Source organism: Dermacentor andersoni, chromosome 1 (assembly GCF_023375885.2).
Source record: "Dermacentor andersoni chromosome 1, qqDerAnde1_hic_scaffold, whole genome shotgun sequence".
Taxonomy (NCBI): domain Eukaryota; kingdom Metazoa; phylum Arthropoda; class Arachnida; order Ixodida; family Ixodidae; genus Dermacentor; species Dermacentor andersoni.
Window position 1 is genome coordinate 300,543,675 of NC_092814.1, and position 16,516 is coordinate 300,560,190.

The following is a 16,516-nucleotide window of genomic DNA, read 5'->3' on the forward strand; positions in this document are numbered from 1 at the left end:
CCTTCATGGCGAACTTCACCTCCGTCGCGGGTCGGCCCTTTATACTACACTATATTCGGGATGGGCCTACGCGTGGGGGGTGCTTAACGCCTGCTTCACCGCCGCCGCGGGTCGGCCCTGTACTACACTATCTTCGGGATGGGCGCCTACGCGTGGGGGGTGCTTAACGCCTGCTTCACCGCCGCCGTGAGTCGGCCCTGTACTACACTATATTCGGGACGGGCGCCTACGCGGATGGGAGTGTTTAACGCCTGCTTCACCGCCGCCGTGAGTCGGCCCTTTATACTACACTATATTCGGGATGGGCCTACGCGTGGGGGGTGCTTAACGCCTGCTTCACCGCCGCCGTGAGTCGGCCCTGTACTACACTATATTCGGGATGGGCGCCTACGCGGGGGGAATGTTTAACGCCTTGTTACGTTTCGCCTACAACGCGCGGTATAGCCGGCGCGGATGCAACGGACGCCGGGGCTTCGTTCAAAGCGGCGGACATTTCGGCCCGTTCAGCGCCGCCGATACGCCTCCCCGCCAAGCGCGTCCAGGCATGTTTCGATGCCACGTGTCCTCAAGTGTGCGTGTGTGTGTGTGTGCATAGTGGTGCCCACGCTTGTCAAAGCGCGCCAGCCGGGGAGAGGAACTCCCCAACTGTGAAGCGAGGAGGTCTGTCCGGCGCCAGCCCGGCGGATGCGTCACTCCACTCGTCTCAACGTGTCTCTCAGCCTGTCCGTGCCCCGCCGTCACGTGGCCTCGTCACGAGGCCTTCCTCTTGCCCTCAACTCCGAGAGTATAAGAGCAGCTGCCCCCGGACGCCAAGAGAGAGGCTCCGATTTCTTCTGTTGAGTAACGTGCTCTCCCGTCTCTCCACTTCGGTCGACCTGACCGGCCGCTCTTTTGCGATGCTAGAATAAACAAGTTGTTCTGTTAGCAGTCGACTCATGCTTTGCCGGGACCTTCGGATGCTTCCAGTTGTGCCCCAGGCCGCCAGGCCAACGCTACCCTTGGGGCTTGCGACCCATTTGCAATAACGGGCGTCAGCACTGAGATTCCAACAACTGGTGGCAGCGGTGGGATCGCGACAACGGAGGCCAGCAGCGAAGATATGCGGTTGACTGTATGCTGAGCAGCACAACGACCATCCGGGAGCAGTGCAACGAGCCCTGTGTGATGACTGGTTGCCTGCAGCGGAACGACTGCGCTGAATTCTTGGCTGCGAGGTTTGGTGAGTGCGGGACTTTCTTCTTCTGAGTTTTGCCAGCCTTTTGTTAGTGTCAGAAACAGAGCTGGTAATTGTGGTTGTCGTTGCTGCTGGGTTAGTTTGCGGCAAGACAATAGTAGGCAGTAGAGAAAGCAGCATTCATAGCAGCCATGGATTTGAAGTCGTTGCGCAAACCGAAATTGCTGGAGCTTGCAAGAGAGTTGGGTCTGGATGTCTCAGACAAACTCAGAAAACCAGAACTGCTAAGGGCTATTCTTGAGTTAGAAGCTGAGGATGACGAGCTGTCGGAATGCCTTGAGACCATTGAGGAGAGGAAGACGCAAAAAGAGCTAAAAGAGAAAGAAAAAGAGGAGCGCGACCGTCAACACGCTTTGGAAATGAAGCGTCTCGAGATAGAGATGGAACGCGCTCGTAATGGAAGTCAGGCACACGGTGCAGGAGAACGAGTATCGTTCAAAATGACTGACCTGATGCGGCCGTTTAAGCTTGGAGAGGACATTCGTTTGTTCCTGGTTAACTTTGAGCGAACGTGCGAGTGGCAGGGGTTCTCTCGGGAAACGTGGCCACAGCGCTTGCTCACTTTGTTACCCGGCGAGGCGGCCGACGTAGTAGCTCGCTTGAATAGAGAGGAGGCAGAGGATTTCGACAAAGTGAAATTGAGTCTGCTAAAAAAGTACAGGCTGTCAGCGGAGGCGTTCCGTCGGAAGTTTCGGGAAAATGAGAAAGGCAGAAGTGAGTCATATACAGAGTTTGCCTACAGGCTTATGTCAAACATGCAGGAGTGGCTCAAAGAAGAGAAAGCGTTTGGTGACCACGAGAAAGTTCTGCAGTGTTTCGGGCTAGAACAGTTTTATAGTCGGTTACGTGAGAACGTGCGGTACTGGGTCTTGGATAGGCCAGACGTTAGTACGGTGGCTAGAGCCGCTGAGCTAGCCGAGGAGTTTGTGACGCGTCGGGCTCGCGGAGCTAAGGACGGTCAAAAGGGTGAATTTGGCTCCAAGTTTGAGAGGCCGAAGTTCACACCCATGAGAAAATGGTTCGAGACGAGGCAAGCGCGCGTGTGTTATACGTGCCAGAAGCCGGGTCACTTTTCGGCGCAGTGTCCGACCGAACCTAAGGAGACGGCGGCAGCCGAAGCCGAACGCAGAAAGCGGTTCGAGACGAGGCAAGCGCGCGTTTGTTATACGTGCCAGAAGCCGGGTCACTTTTCGGCGCAGTGTCCAGAAACAAAAACAAAAGTCGTGTTTTTGTCATTATGCAGCACTGACGAGAACATGAAGCTTCTCGAGCCTTACGTGCGAGACCTCCTCGTGAACGGGAAAGAGTGCCGAGTGCTTCGCGATTCCGCAGCTACAATGGATGTAGTTCACCCTTCTTACGTAGAACCCGATATGTTCACGGGCGAGTGCGCATGGATCAAGCAAGCCGTGGAAGCTCATAGCGTGTGTCTGCCCGTAGCAAAAGTGCTTATTGAAGGACCTTTCGGAGCACTTGAGACGGAGGCGGCAGTGTCATCTATGCTGCCCCCCCCCCCCCCCCCCCCAGTACCCGTACCTATTTTCGAACAGGTCCGATCACCTCCTGCGCGAGAAGGGGCTTTTGTTTGGGGAGGCTAGCGTTCAGGCCTTAACCAGATCGAAGGTTCGGGAGCTCGCTGCAAAGGCGGTAGTTGCGGGGCCGACGTTGTCGAACAATGAGAAAGGATCAGAGGCGCAGCAAGCTGATATTCAGAGCACGTCCGAACTGAATAAAATTGAGCCTGTAGCGTTGAAGGCACCAGATACTGGAGAGGAAATGCCCGACACGGGAAAGTTAGAAGAGCTATCTGCAGATTTGCTCATCGCGCCTACGTCAGACGGACTTAATAGGTTGCTAAAAGTCAGCCGGGCGGCTTTGATAGCCGAGCAAAAGAAGGATGGCAGCCTAGAAAACATACGCTGCATTGCCAAGGAAGGTATCGCCAAGAAAAATGCTCGCTTTGTGGAAAGAGGTGGGGTCCTGTACCGGAAGTATCTAGACCGCAGGGGAGTGGAGTTCGATCAGTTGATCGTGCCTCAGTGCTACCGTCAGGATCTGTTGCGCTTGTCTCATGGGGGTTCGTGGTCCGGACACCTAGGGGTTAAGAAAACTAAGGACCGTCTCTTGCAAGAGTACTATTGGCCAGGGTGTTTTCGGGACGCAGACCACTTTGTGAGGACATGTGACACCTGTCAGCGGGTGGGCAAACCAGGGGACAAATCGAGGGCGCCGTTGAAGTTGGTACCTATCATTACGGAGCCTTTTAGACGGCTCGTTATTGATACAGTGGGACCTCTGCCGGTAACAGCCACGGGGTACAGACACATTTTGACTGTGATCTGCCCAGCGACAAAGTTTCCTGAAGCAGTGCCGCTTAAAGAACTCAGCTCAGTTGAGATACTCAATGCACTACTGTCGATATTTGCGCGAGTTGGTTTTCCTGCGGAAATCCAATCAGATCAGGGCACAGTGTTTACTAGCGCTTTGACGACAGCCTTTCTCGAAAGGTGCGGGGTAAAGCTGTTACACAGCTCAGTGTACCACCCACAGTCGAATTCCGTTGAGAAGCTCCACTCCGTCATGAAGCGCGTGTTGAGAGCATTGTGTTTTGAACAACAAACTGACTGGGAGCTGTGTCTGCCTGAGGTGAAGTTTGCATTAAGGACCGCGCCGCATGCGGCTACGGGGTTTTCGCCAGCTGAGCTAGTGTACGGTCGCTCGCTGCGATCTCCGCTTCGCATGCTTCGAGACGGATCACTGCCCTCTCCAATGGCTGCAGACCATCTCTTCCACAAATGGCCGCCTCCTGCGCTGGAGCCTCGCTTTGCAACAATATTCCTTTGAGGTGCGTTACAAAAAGGGGAGTCTCAACGGTAACGCCGATGGCTTAAGTCGAAGCCCCTAACGTAGGAATCAGCCTCAGAGTTGTTTGTTACTGATGTTTTTCTTCCTGAGGCAGGATTTTTAACATATTGCTTTTGTTTAGTGTTTCAAAGTGATGACGTGCTTTCTAGTGCAATTTTCCAATTTGTGGACGCGTTCTGAATGCTGCTAAACTACTGTAAGGAACTAGGCAGTAGTATAAAAGGGGAAAGAGCCTGGCAGGGCTTAGTGAGGGTTGTGTCGTGCTTGCTGACTGAGCCGTTGAGTTTCGGCGTAGTTCTAACGCTTGCTGGGAACGAGAGAAAAATGGCAACTCTCCCGAAGTCACTTTGCAGTGTCCTGGGTGAACCTGAACGTGAGAACGAGGCCTTCTCTGTGCGCTGCGCTCAAGAAACGCCGAAGGACGCCCGACTTCGGTTATGAGCATCATCGAGCGACATCCCTCCGGACAGCGGATGCAGTCCCCTGACCATCGGGATCTCCTTCCCCCGGGGGGGCGGTCTGTTACGTTTCGCCTACAACGCGCGGTATAGCCGGCGCGGATGCAACGGACGCCGGGGCTTCGTTCAAAGCGGCGGACATTTTGGCCCGTTCAGCGCCGCCGATACGCCTCCCCGCCAAGCGCGTCCAGGCATGTTTCGATGCCACGTGTCTTCAAGTGTGCGTGTGTGTGTGTGTGCATAGTGGTGCCCACGCTTGTCAAAGCGCGCCAGCCGGGGAGAGGAACTCCCCAAGTGTGAAGCGAGGAGGTCTGTCCGGCGCCAGCCCGGCTGATGCGTCACTCCACTCGTCTCAACGTGTCTCTCAGCCTGTCCGTGCCCCGCGGTCACGTGGCCTCGGCACGAGGCCTTCCTCTTGCCCTCAACTCCGAGAGTATAAGAGCAGCTGCCCCCGGACGCCAAGAGAGAGGCTCCGATTTCTTCTGTTGAGTAACGTGCTCTCCCGTCTCTCCACTTCGGTCGACCTGACCGGCCGCTCTTTTGCGATGCTAGAATAAACAAGTTGTTCTGTTAGCAGTCGACTCATGCTTTGCCGGGACCTTCGGATGCTTCCAGTTGTGCCCCAGGCCGCCAGGCCAACGCTACCCTTGGGGCTTGCGACCCATTTGCAATAACGGGCGTCAGCACTGAGATTCCAACAGCCTGCTTCACCGCCGCCGTGAGTCGGCCCTATACTACACTATCTTCGGGATGGGCCTACGCGTGGGGAGTGCTTAACGCCTGCTTCACCGCTGCCGCGGGTCAGCCCTGTACTACACTATCTTCGGTATGGGCGCCTACGCGTGGGGAGTGCTTAACGCCTGCTTCACCGCCGCTGCAGGTCGGCGCGGCATTGCACTATCTTCGGGATCGGTCCACGTGTGGGGAGTGCTTAACGCCTCCTTCACCTAGCTCCGCCGTGGGTCGGCCCCGTATTGCACTGTCTTCGGGATGGGTCCACGTATGAAAAATTGTTGGTTTACGGGCAGACGCGATCCGCCGGATCCTAGTCATAGGCAGCTTCCGTTGTACAACCAATTAAAAGAAATCGCCGCCCAAGCGCTCCGTAACGATGGTTAACAAGTGAAGCTAAACCGTGTGACCCCGGCGTTTATCACTGGGTTAATTCCGATGGTTCATTAGTCTTTCTCAATAATTGGTTACGTCTTTTACACCGAAGCTGTATACCTCTACCGTTCAAGGAAATGTTCGCGTCGCTGTAAGCAAAAAACTCCCCATATGTGGGCTGATTCCGGACATGCTGCAATGCCGGGCCGACCCACGGCGGAGGTGAAGCAGGTGTTAAGCACACCCAATATGAGGGCCGATCCCGCAGATAGTGCAATGCCGGGCCGAGCCGTAGCGGAGGTGCAGTTTGCCATTAAGGGGCCCGCATACACAGCTTCGCTGGTCACCCTTCTTCAGAGAGTGGAAGGGCACTGAAGTTTTCTGTTAATAATGAGGTTACGCAAACGTTCAGCTATCACTGACGTCGTTCTCTGCGTCGTATACGACGGAGAGAACGACGTCAGTGATAGTATGCCCACAGTCCGCCGTTGTCGCTTGCGTTCAATGACTCGAGTTTGCTCTGCGGCGTGGTTAGCAGCATCCGCCCGCCATTTCCGCTTGCGATTCATCGACTATGAATAACCCACATCTCCTTAAGCAATGGTTCATACCTCCATAAACGCAGCCTCCCCATAACGACGACAGTGGACAAGTGAAATTCTACCCTGGAATGAGGAGCGGCAACGGAGCCAGCTGTGAAGAAGATGACGATGGCGAACGCGGGAGCAGTGGCACGAGCGCGTTCGCGCGGTTGCACCGAGAGGCGCCAACGAGCTAGCTGTGGACGCCGACGCTCGAGCCATTGCTGATGATGATGGTTTTCTGTGCACAGGCGCGGACAGACGGATTTTCGTTTCGCCTAGCCATATGAAGCTTCGCTTTAAAACATTTAAACTTCTCAAATTTACAAGGTGCTGAAAGGACATCAACCCCATATATACCAGAAATCTTTTTAAGATTATGGGAAACCTCAACTATGTAGGGAAGTACTGCGAAATCTTCCTACTAGCCTGTTCATTAGAAATTGCTGGTTCTTTGTCATTTTTCCGAAGCTAACAAGCAGTGATTCGGCAATTTAAAGCAAAAGAGTGCTCGGAAAATCCGCCTTTTTTTTCGTGCAGCATGTTGTCATGGGGAACCACAGGCTCGGCTTCCTGTGAAATGAAGCATACGAATCCGCATGTGCCTTGCACGACACATGTCATTTATAAGATTCCACTGAAGCGCGGCAGATACTATATTGGACAAACCAGTGGGCGCATTAACATTCGCTTGCGTGAGCATGAGCGTTCCCTGGGGGCTGCTGGAGGGTCGAACTTGGCTACTCATTGCCGTAGTTACTTGGGCTGCTCTCTTTTGTTATGAAAGATTGAGAGTATCCGCAGAAAAAAGGGTCAGCTGGAAAGAGAGATTGAAGAGGCAGTGGCCATGGCGACGCTTTAAGGACTGTTATTGCGTTAGCTCGCCGTCAGTTGCTGTTCCTCACAAAGAACTTTCGTTTGTTTTCATGTGATACACACGTGTTCGGTCCCTCAGTATAGTCTTCAGCGTTTATCTTAGCATTTGTATCGCTCCCCTGTTGCAGATCGCTATGTGTTTTTATTCATTCTTTCCGTTGTTTTTCGGGTGCACATGTGTGTCTGATCTATATAAGCTCGGCGTTCGTCTCATTAAATCATCAGTTGTCAGTACCGCTTCGTGTTGTACCTTTCTTCGTCTCGTGTGTTCCTTGCGGTAACTTCCCAATTCAGTAAAATTGAGAGCGCCGAATGCTAGGGCAGCACCAGCTTGCGACTTGCTTACTTTCACGTCGTTAAGCCATGAGCGTGCCATGGGCACCACGGCAGTTCCCATTTCCTCGGTCTTGGCCAGCACGCCGGTCATGGCTTCCGACGCTCGAATTGTTTCGCTGAAGCTTATTCTTCTCCATTTCGTCGCGAGAACGTATTGCACAGATATTCAGTGTAACGCTGCTTTCGGTAGTAGCTTCTCAGACGCTCGTACTTAGAGGTCACGATCCAGAACGCTTTCCCAGCAGTCAGCAGTATATATCTATCTGCCTGCTTTGTGGCACCCGCCATGGTTGCTCAGTGGCTATGGTGTTAGGCTGCTGAGCACGAGGTCGCGGGATCGAATCCCGGCCACGGCGGCCGCATTTCGATGGGGGCGAAAACACCCGTGTACTTAGATTTAGGTGTACGTTAAAGAACCCCAGGTGGTCCAAATTTCCCGAGTCCTCCACTACGGCGTGCCTCATAATCAGAAAGTGGCTTTGGCACGTAAAACCCCATAAATATTGCTTTGCTGGCGCCCACATATAGTGTAGAATCCCAGCTAAGAACTAAAGTGCTAAAATCGTAAGCAAGAGGCTCAGGTTGTCGCCTTGTTGGTCACGCCTGGGCCACGTCACGCTTACGCCGGACAGCATTTTCTTGACATAAGCAAGTTCGTCACAATCATCGCGCAGAATGGAGTCACAGCTGTTGTAAAATGCGGTGGCGCGCTGTACTACTGTCTGGCCTTTTCTGGGCACGTCCGTGCCTTGCACAGCTTGCGAGAGTCAGTTGATCGTCATTACGTACATGTATTCGCGAACGGAGTACACGGAGTTGTCCCAGCTGTCACACATGCATCGAGTGTAGCTTTGGCACGGGTCCATCCAGCGGTTCATTCAGGTCTGGGGAATTTTTGAGTACCTCGAGCAGGCGGTGCTGTTACAGACTGGAGTGAACAGCCACTCCCAGTTCGTAGCGAATGCTAGGACCATGACGCCCACAAACGCCGCCCCCACAGAAACAATGGTTATCACGGCAGTTTGCAGCATCTTTTTTCGGAAGTCCTCGCCTGGGTCTCCTGAGATGCGCAGTGGAGTCAGAAAAGACATCCGTTGGCCTTCTAGCATAGCATTTCGTGGCCTTAGCTATAGAAGACGACACTGAATCAAACAAGTTGTTGTTGCCTTCACATTATGGCACGTGCCTACGAGGGAGATTGGCCATGGTTCGCAATCATAAAAAAATCGCTGTTTTGCCCGAAAGGCGAAACATCGATTGCGACAGAAAAGTAGTAGACAGCTATAGGAAGTAAGATAGTAGTTTTATCGGCCGTATAAGCTTGTAAACATTCGTTACTAATTAAGTTAACAAAAGGTGCCACACGCGCACAAGCAAACATGAACACATCTTCGATGACCGCGCACACTCGGTGTCAAAACGTGGAGTGAGGAGGTGCGGCCGCAGCTACGACCGAATTGGCCTTCGTACTGCTTCTCGCTACAACTCGAACTAAGCAGCGAGAACACAGCGCACATGAAGCTATCAGCACTCGGCGCCGTTGTCCCCATCGCAGGTGCCTTTCAAGATAAGGCCCACGTGGCAGCGCGCGGTCGCGCCCCACGCAGTTGCCGCCAAAACAGAACGACCCCCCTCTCTCCCCTCCCACCGGTGTCTTGTGCACGACCGAAGACGGCGCGCTTCCTTCCCTCTTTCCTGTCTGTGCCACATTGTGGACTCGCAGCTTCCAGTTACACATAACATACTGCACCCGACGACGATGTTATCACCCTTCTACATTATACTGAACATCACGGCGACGACGACGGCAGAATTGCGCCTGGGGTGTCCATTTAATTGCTGCGCCAATAAAAGTAATTATGAACTTCTTTTCTTCGTCCTCCTCTTTTCATTCAACAACGCAAGGGTTGATGCCCTCAGAAACAATGGTGCGTACCCAATTCGGCGTGTAGTATATGTAACGCGCGAGACTTTTCTTAAGGAACAATTTCCTTTTCACCTTCCTATATCTTGCACAGGGAACAAATTTGTTTTAGAGGCTGCTTTAGTAAAACTCAGCCAAGCCTCGTTGAAAGCGATAGCTTTCTTTGGCTCATCTCCACACTTCCTGGTTGGCTAGTTTCTGGACTTTTACGGCTGACACGGGACATTAGATATCACTACAGTCGGCACTATAAGAAAATTAAATCAATGAAAAGATGTCGAATTGTTGGTTTCGAACGCTGGGACCCCAGCACAGAAGCCCGACACTCTAACCATTAGTCCACTGACGCTTTTTTTTTTCTTCTTTCACGGTATTTGTTATAGTAACACGTTACCCGATGAAACAGTCACCAATTGTGGATAGTCATAGAATGGCGGGCACAATGACAGCCACACAAAGAAGAGGCAGTGTTCATACTTTAGGGGGAACTGCTGGTTCCGCTTTAGAAGGGTGGTAAGGATAAGCCCCTCGCCAGAATGGGCTTCCAGTCCAGTTGCATATTACGTTCATCATAAACATGCTTTAGTTGCACAGCCATTTGAAGAAATGCACCCTTGTAGGTACAGTCGAATCGGCGTTCCGGTTCGTCATTCGCGCATTCCACAAAGTGTGCATTCGCATTAGAAAAAACAGCTCAAAAGGAACATTATCAACAGAGGTCGGCAACAGGTATCCTCAGTGCGAGGGTTGATTTCAAAGTATTTATTTAGAGTCCGTTGGAGGACATACCAAAATAGGATGGCGCCTTTCTAGCTAATAAAACAATGTTCAACTGTCACAGGCACATCAGAAAGACGACAGTTAACAGAAGACACAAATATACCCTTTTTCTGTAGCCACGTTGTTACCGGTAAGGCTCCACTGCGAAGTTTCTTAAAAAATGTTTTGCAACAAGCGGATTATCCATTTTACGAACTCGACAGTTTTCATAGAAACGCGCTAAAGACGAAGACGAAAGGAACACATACGATAGGACTGGCACTACTTCCAACTGGCGTTTATTACAAGCGGTTTATCTATTTATGCTCTGCGCATCAGGTACATCATGCACTCATCATTATACGCCCGAAAGATTGTAAATAAATCAGATCATACACACGATTGTATGGTCAATCAGTTCATGTCCTTAGATACCTCGAAAGAAACGTCGCCTTTTTTTTTTTTTTTTTTTTGGCACTAGCGCCAGTCCTGTCGTACGTGTTCCTTTCGCCTTCGTCTTTAGCGCGTTTTTATGAAAACTGTCAAGATGAGCCAACTCGCCCAAACCAAGATATTGTTACGAACTCGCTTTAGTGTATAGTGTAATTCAATGTATAGTGAAACAGCATGGAGAGTAAATCTTTGTGTAGGGTTTTACGCGATGCGGAGTACAAATACTGTGTGGAAAACCGAACTTTCAGGAAACGAACTGCCAAGTAAACCTCTTGACGGAACGCCCACCAGCATAAACGGGAAGAAAATTTTTAAGAAACAACTAAATCAGGTAAGCCATTAACAAGTGTGACTTGCATGAACGACGGAATGATAGGATCCGAAGTACAACGAAAAGAAGAAACGAGACACTGTTTGCCGCACGCAAACATCCACTAAGCCCAGGCCACCCGCACAAAATTCGCTAAACATATTGTCTCGCCTCATGGGCTCAAGAACTGAAGAACGTACGAAAGTTGCGAAAATTCGTAAATATTTTCGGATCAGCTGAAGCCTGCGATAAGTTTTTGGCAACAAAAATTTACTACGCCTTTCAAGTGATTCATTGTGCCAGGCTTTACGTCCAACGCTTTCACCGAATTGGACCGCGGACGCATGCCTGATAGGGTGGAATAATCTGGTGTAAGCCAGCGCTTGAGCAACCAAACCCGGATAGCACAAGGCCTGTTGACTCCCAACCATGACGTCCTGCTACTTGCCCGTCTGCCATAGAATCTAATGAGTATGGTTCTGAGTGAGCCACGTTGATTTTGACGTCACTGCTGTCGTCACGCCAGCCTTGGCAGCGGAAATTTCGGGCCAGTAGCATGACGTCATGGATCGGAGTGAACAGGCCTTGTGCTATCTAGGTGGTGTTGGCTTGAGTCACTTGGCGCGTTAGGTCGCGCCGCAGAGCAACAATTATAAACACGAGCGCGCGCATCTTTTACGGCACGGGTGCGCCCGCGACATTCGCCACGCGTGTGTCATCGTATACTGTGGCGCGTTTATACAAGGTCAAGCACGTCGTCTATTGTGATGACACACATTTCAATGCTGACTAAATGTACTGCTTTCTCTGCAAGATGTACAGCGGGTACTGAGGGACGCCTTCATCACTGAAATCTGCAGCACATCTTTTGGGTCGGGATGTGCAAACAATCGTTTGCAACGATATCCATCCAAGGTTGTTTCGGCCGGGGATATTTTTAGAGCGCAGACGTTCCTGCGTTGAGCGTCTGAGTCCTCGGCGTAAACGAGCGAACGAACACAGCGAAGGATGAAAGATAAAACGCGGAGATCAGCGGGGGATGAGAGACGGCGAGAGCTAAGAGAGCGCGAAGAGGAAAGGGGAAGAGGAGGGTGCAGAGAAAGCATGAAGAGGAAAGCGGAGGAGGAGAGTATGGCGGATAGGTGAAGGAGGAAAGCGGAGCGCAGCACGCAACGTGCTCCATGACCGCGACCAGGCATGCGGCGAGCGCGGAAACAAAGCACTGGCGTGCGCTTCGGACCCACTGCACATGCGTTACTTCACCTGCACCGCCGCTGCTAGAGAATGCGGCGCAATCCATGCGTACCCGGGTTGACGCTTTCTTTCTGTACAATGAGCGACGCAACCGGTGGAAGTGCTTCGTCTGCGGCGGCTGCTAAACGAGCCGCCCGAGCAGAGGCTCAGCGCCGCCGCCGAGAGCACCTTGTCCTTAGAATCAAATTCTTTGCCACAGTATATCGCGAATTCTGAACACCTAAATATCTGCGCTCAAAACTCGCACTATGGAGTGCCGTGATTGGCGGTGAATCATTTTTTTTTCTTATTTGTAACAACTCATGATAAACAGAAAATATACCTTTTGAGAACTTTAGTATACAGGGTGTTTCGCTTAATTTGAACCAAAGTTTAAAGCTGCACATGCCATGCACATGCACATGCCATGTAGCTGGACAGAACCAATGTAATGTTGTTTGCCGTCGTTTGGAGAGACTCAAATTATTTTTTTTCATTCAGCCTAACTAAATAATTAGTCTTCATTATTTATCAACTTATCAATTATTATAGTTAGATGAAAAGTGTAAATTAGAAATTTGTAGAGCAACACGAGAAGCTAGCGATACAGCTTTCTGTCGCTCAATACGTGCTACATAAAACTGTTTTTTCAGAGCGTGAAAGAAGCCCGCGAATGCACGCAAAGTGCCTCGAGCGGCCAGTAGCGCGGCAATTTTGCGTGTATTCGCGGGCTTTTCACGCTCGGAAAAATACTCTTATATAGCATTTATTGAGTAACATAAAGCTGTATTGGGAGTTTTTTATGTTGCTCTATGCAATTTTCTCATTGACACATGTCATGTGATTATAATATTTGAGAAGCTGATTAATTATTTCATTAATTATTTAAGAATAAATATGCACTCAGGCGCAATGCAAGAAATAATCTAAGTATCTACAAGCGACGGCAAGCAACGTTACCAAGGTTCGGTCTAGCTACATGGCATTTGCATATTTTTAAAAGCTTCGCTCAAGTTACGTGAAACACCCCGTATGAAGCCACAAGGTTGTATAATAACGAAAATGTTGACAAGTCAATGTGCTGCTCATCAGAGTTGCGGAGTAGCGTCCTTCATTTCATTCCCACTCCAGTTCGGAGAGTCGATATCCCCGTAATTCTCATCATTAGAACTCCTCGAAATTGTAATAGTTGGACCATTCCAACTTCTGGAATGGAAAGGCCATTCCATTCCTCCAATTCCAGTACATGAAACACTTTATTTATAATTGTTGATTAGTGGGGCTTGTGCATCTAGCGACAACTATATATATATATATATATATATATATATATATATATATATATATATATATCCTTTAAATAACGGAAGCACGTAGGAAAAAATAACAAGACTTTACTGACGTTTCGACCGGGAAGAGTGCGATTGGAAGCCCCCAACACAGAGTTCGATTTATACATATTTCTCCGTAAAATATAAAGAAGGGAGACAGAGAGGACAAAACCGTGAATATAAGCTTTACAAACTTCCGCGTACGCACAGTGGCATTAGGTGTATATATATATATATATATATATATATATATATATATATATATATATATATATATATATATATATATATATATATATATATATATATATATATATATATATATATATATTTGTGTGTGTGTGTGTGTGTGTGTGTGTGTAAAGAGAGAGAGAGAGAGAGAAACGTATTTTGCAATTACAAGCACGCGTACATTTATTGGACTCATGTCGAAGTTAACGAAAACAACCGCTAAAACAAACTTGCGCGTACATACAGTGGTATTATGAGAAAAAGTAAGCCGAAGGAAAGCAAACCAGATTAGCAGTTTACGAATAACCCACAGGTCAATAGATGCGCATTCAGTCGTCTCCACAAGAGAAGAAAGACGAAAGCCGCAGCCAATGGAATCTAGGGGCGAGGAGTGACATGGTAACAAAGAGCATGCGAGGGGTCTCAGCTGCCAGGGGAAGTTGCTTCAAGTATTATGAGACCACGACGACGGTCAATACACCCTCACCTGCTTATAGGGCACCTCTATTGTGACGTTCACTGACCTTTGAGTTGAACGAACTGCATTCCATTGCATTTTTTGCACAAGTGGTATCCTGTGTGTGCGAGCAAGCTGTTTTTATAGTCCATGCATGTGTGCAAAATAATATAAAATATAAATAAAGAATTATACGAGAAGGTGAACTAGTAAACATGAACATAACACCAGGCGGAGAATAATTTGTTCTGAGATTGAATCCCGACCACGGCGGCCGCATTTCGATGGGGGCGAAATGCGAAAACACCCGTGCACTTAGATTTACGTGCACGCTAAAGATCCCCAAGTGGTCGAAATTTCCGGAGACCCTTACTACGGCGTGCCTCATAATCATATCGTGGTTTTGGCACGTAAAACCCCTAATGTATTTTTCTTACTTTTTAATAATTTATAATAAATTATGCAGAAATATACATATCACTTCATGGGCGTGCCATATTATGTATGCCTGTGCCAGTGCGGCAATATTCGATTCAGCGAAGCACCGACCAATGGGCACCAAAGGGTCGTAGTAATAGGAAACGACGAGCAAGACGGTTATTGCCGGCTGCTCGGGCAAGCGGCCGAAAACGGTCGAAAGCAGGTTAAAAGGGACGCTAAAGGTTAATATTATGGCAACGTGGACTGTTGAAATACCATTCCAGAAACCTCGAAACGCTTGTTTCATGCGAAGAATAGACTTATTTTATGAGAAAATGCGTTCTGAAGCGTCCGCGTACCTCTAGCGCTGTTCAAATAGACTTACTTTAGGAGAAAATCGTTCTGAAGCGTCCGCGTACCTCTAGCGCTGTTCAAATCGCCCGCCCTCCGATCGAAGAGTGGTGAGGTCATGGTCTTATAGTGACGTTGCGCCGTCAGTGAGTAAAACGGCGTCCGCAGACGGCGCTACGGCTTTTCTACGCAAAACGCAAGCGCGCGGCCAGAAACAGAGCCAAGACAGAGCCGACAGCAGCATAGAGAAAGGAAAAGACTAAGAGCGGACACTCCGAGAAATCTGGCCTCAGGAACTACGTCACGGCTACGTAACGAACTAGTGCTTTCACCAAAAGCCAGTGGACACAGGCGCAAGAAACGAAAATGTTGTAATGAATTCTGCTCAATCGTTTTACAAAATAATAATTATACGCCCAAATTTGGCGTGTTTCTTATGCATAAAAACAGAATTTATCCAAGACACCTACCGTGCTTCTTGTTCTTCATCCGTACTGCCATCAACACCAATCACCATTAGTCCATCGAGAAAAAAATCAACGATTCGTGTACCAGCGGCGTGCCAGCGGGAAGGTTTCGTGAACGCCGGCTGCGGCGGTGTTTTCATGTGTGAGACAGGTGAGTCACGTTTTCAAGCGAAGTCTGGAGTAACTGACTTGTGAGGGCGGTGAGGTTCGCTAAAGAAACAGTTTGCGGCTCTATGTGAGGCGGCTAGACGAGAACAATGCGAAAATCATGCCCCCTCAAGAAACGCGTAGCGAGAGGGCTGTACCATGTACTTTCTTGCTACCCCCGCCGAGAACGGAATAATCTTTGTTGGTTGCGTTCCGTGAAAATCATAACAACGCGAAGCTGCCATTAACTTGCACCAGTTCACGGCTGTGCACTGCACTGACTCTCAGCTTGTGAGACGCCATCGAGACGCTGCGTCTCGGTTTGCGAGGGTAAACCGTTCTTGCCCAGCGATGTTTGCGATAACCACGGTATCGGCGTTCCATTGAAATAGTTCGTGTTGGCGGTCTAAAAACGATCTGCTGGACAACGCTTAAGGTCAATATCATGAATTGCACATTTCAGGAAAATTCCGGTTTCGAGAAAATTGAATTCCTAACCCGCGTTTAAATGATCGCGTGACGGTTGACGGTCTTTTCGTTGGCCCGTTCTAGAGGCTGACGAACACTGGAAAGAACATAAAAGACGCCACGCCGATTCAGACCGAAAACGGCGTTCCAGGAACGGGCGCTACCTAAATAAAGAAAAGCAGGACGTTAGGCACGCTGTAGCCAAGCTTTGCTTGCTCGTTTCCCTTATAGAGTAATAAGGGCTCCTGAATATTGTAATGATATTGCTTGCAAACAATGGCATGTGACATAAATAGCGAGCATAGCTTATTGCGTTTTGTACTGCAGCGAGGTGTTTATCTATGGCGCACGGACGGACGCTGGTGTATACGCCCGTGCTGATTGTTTATACAGAAAAGTAACGATGGAGAAGGAAGGAAGGAATGAAGGAAGGCAGGAAAGAAGGAAGGAAAGAAGGAAGGAAGGAAAAGTGGAGAAGGAAAGGCAGGGAGGTTAACCAGTTTAGCTT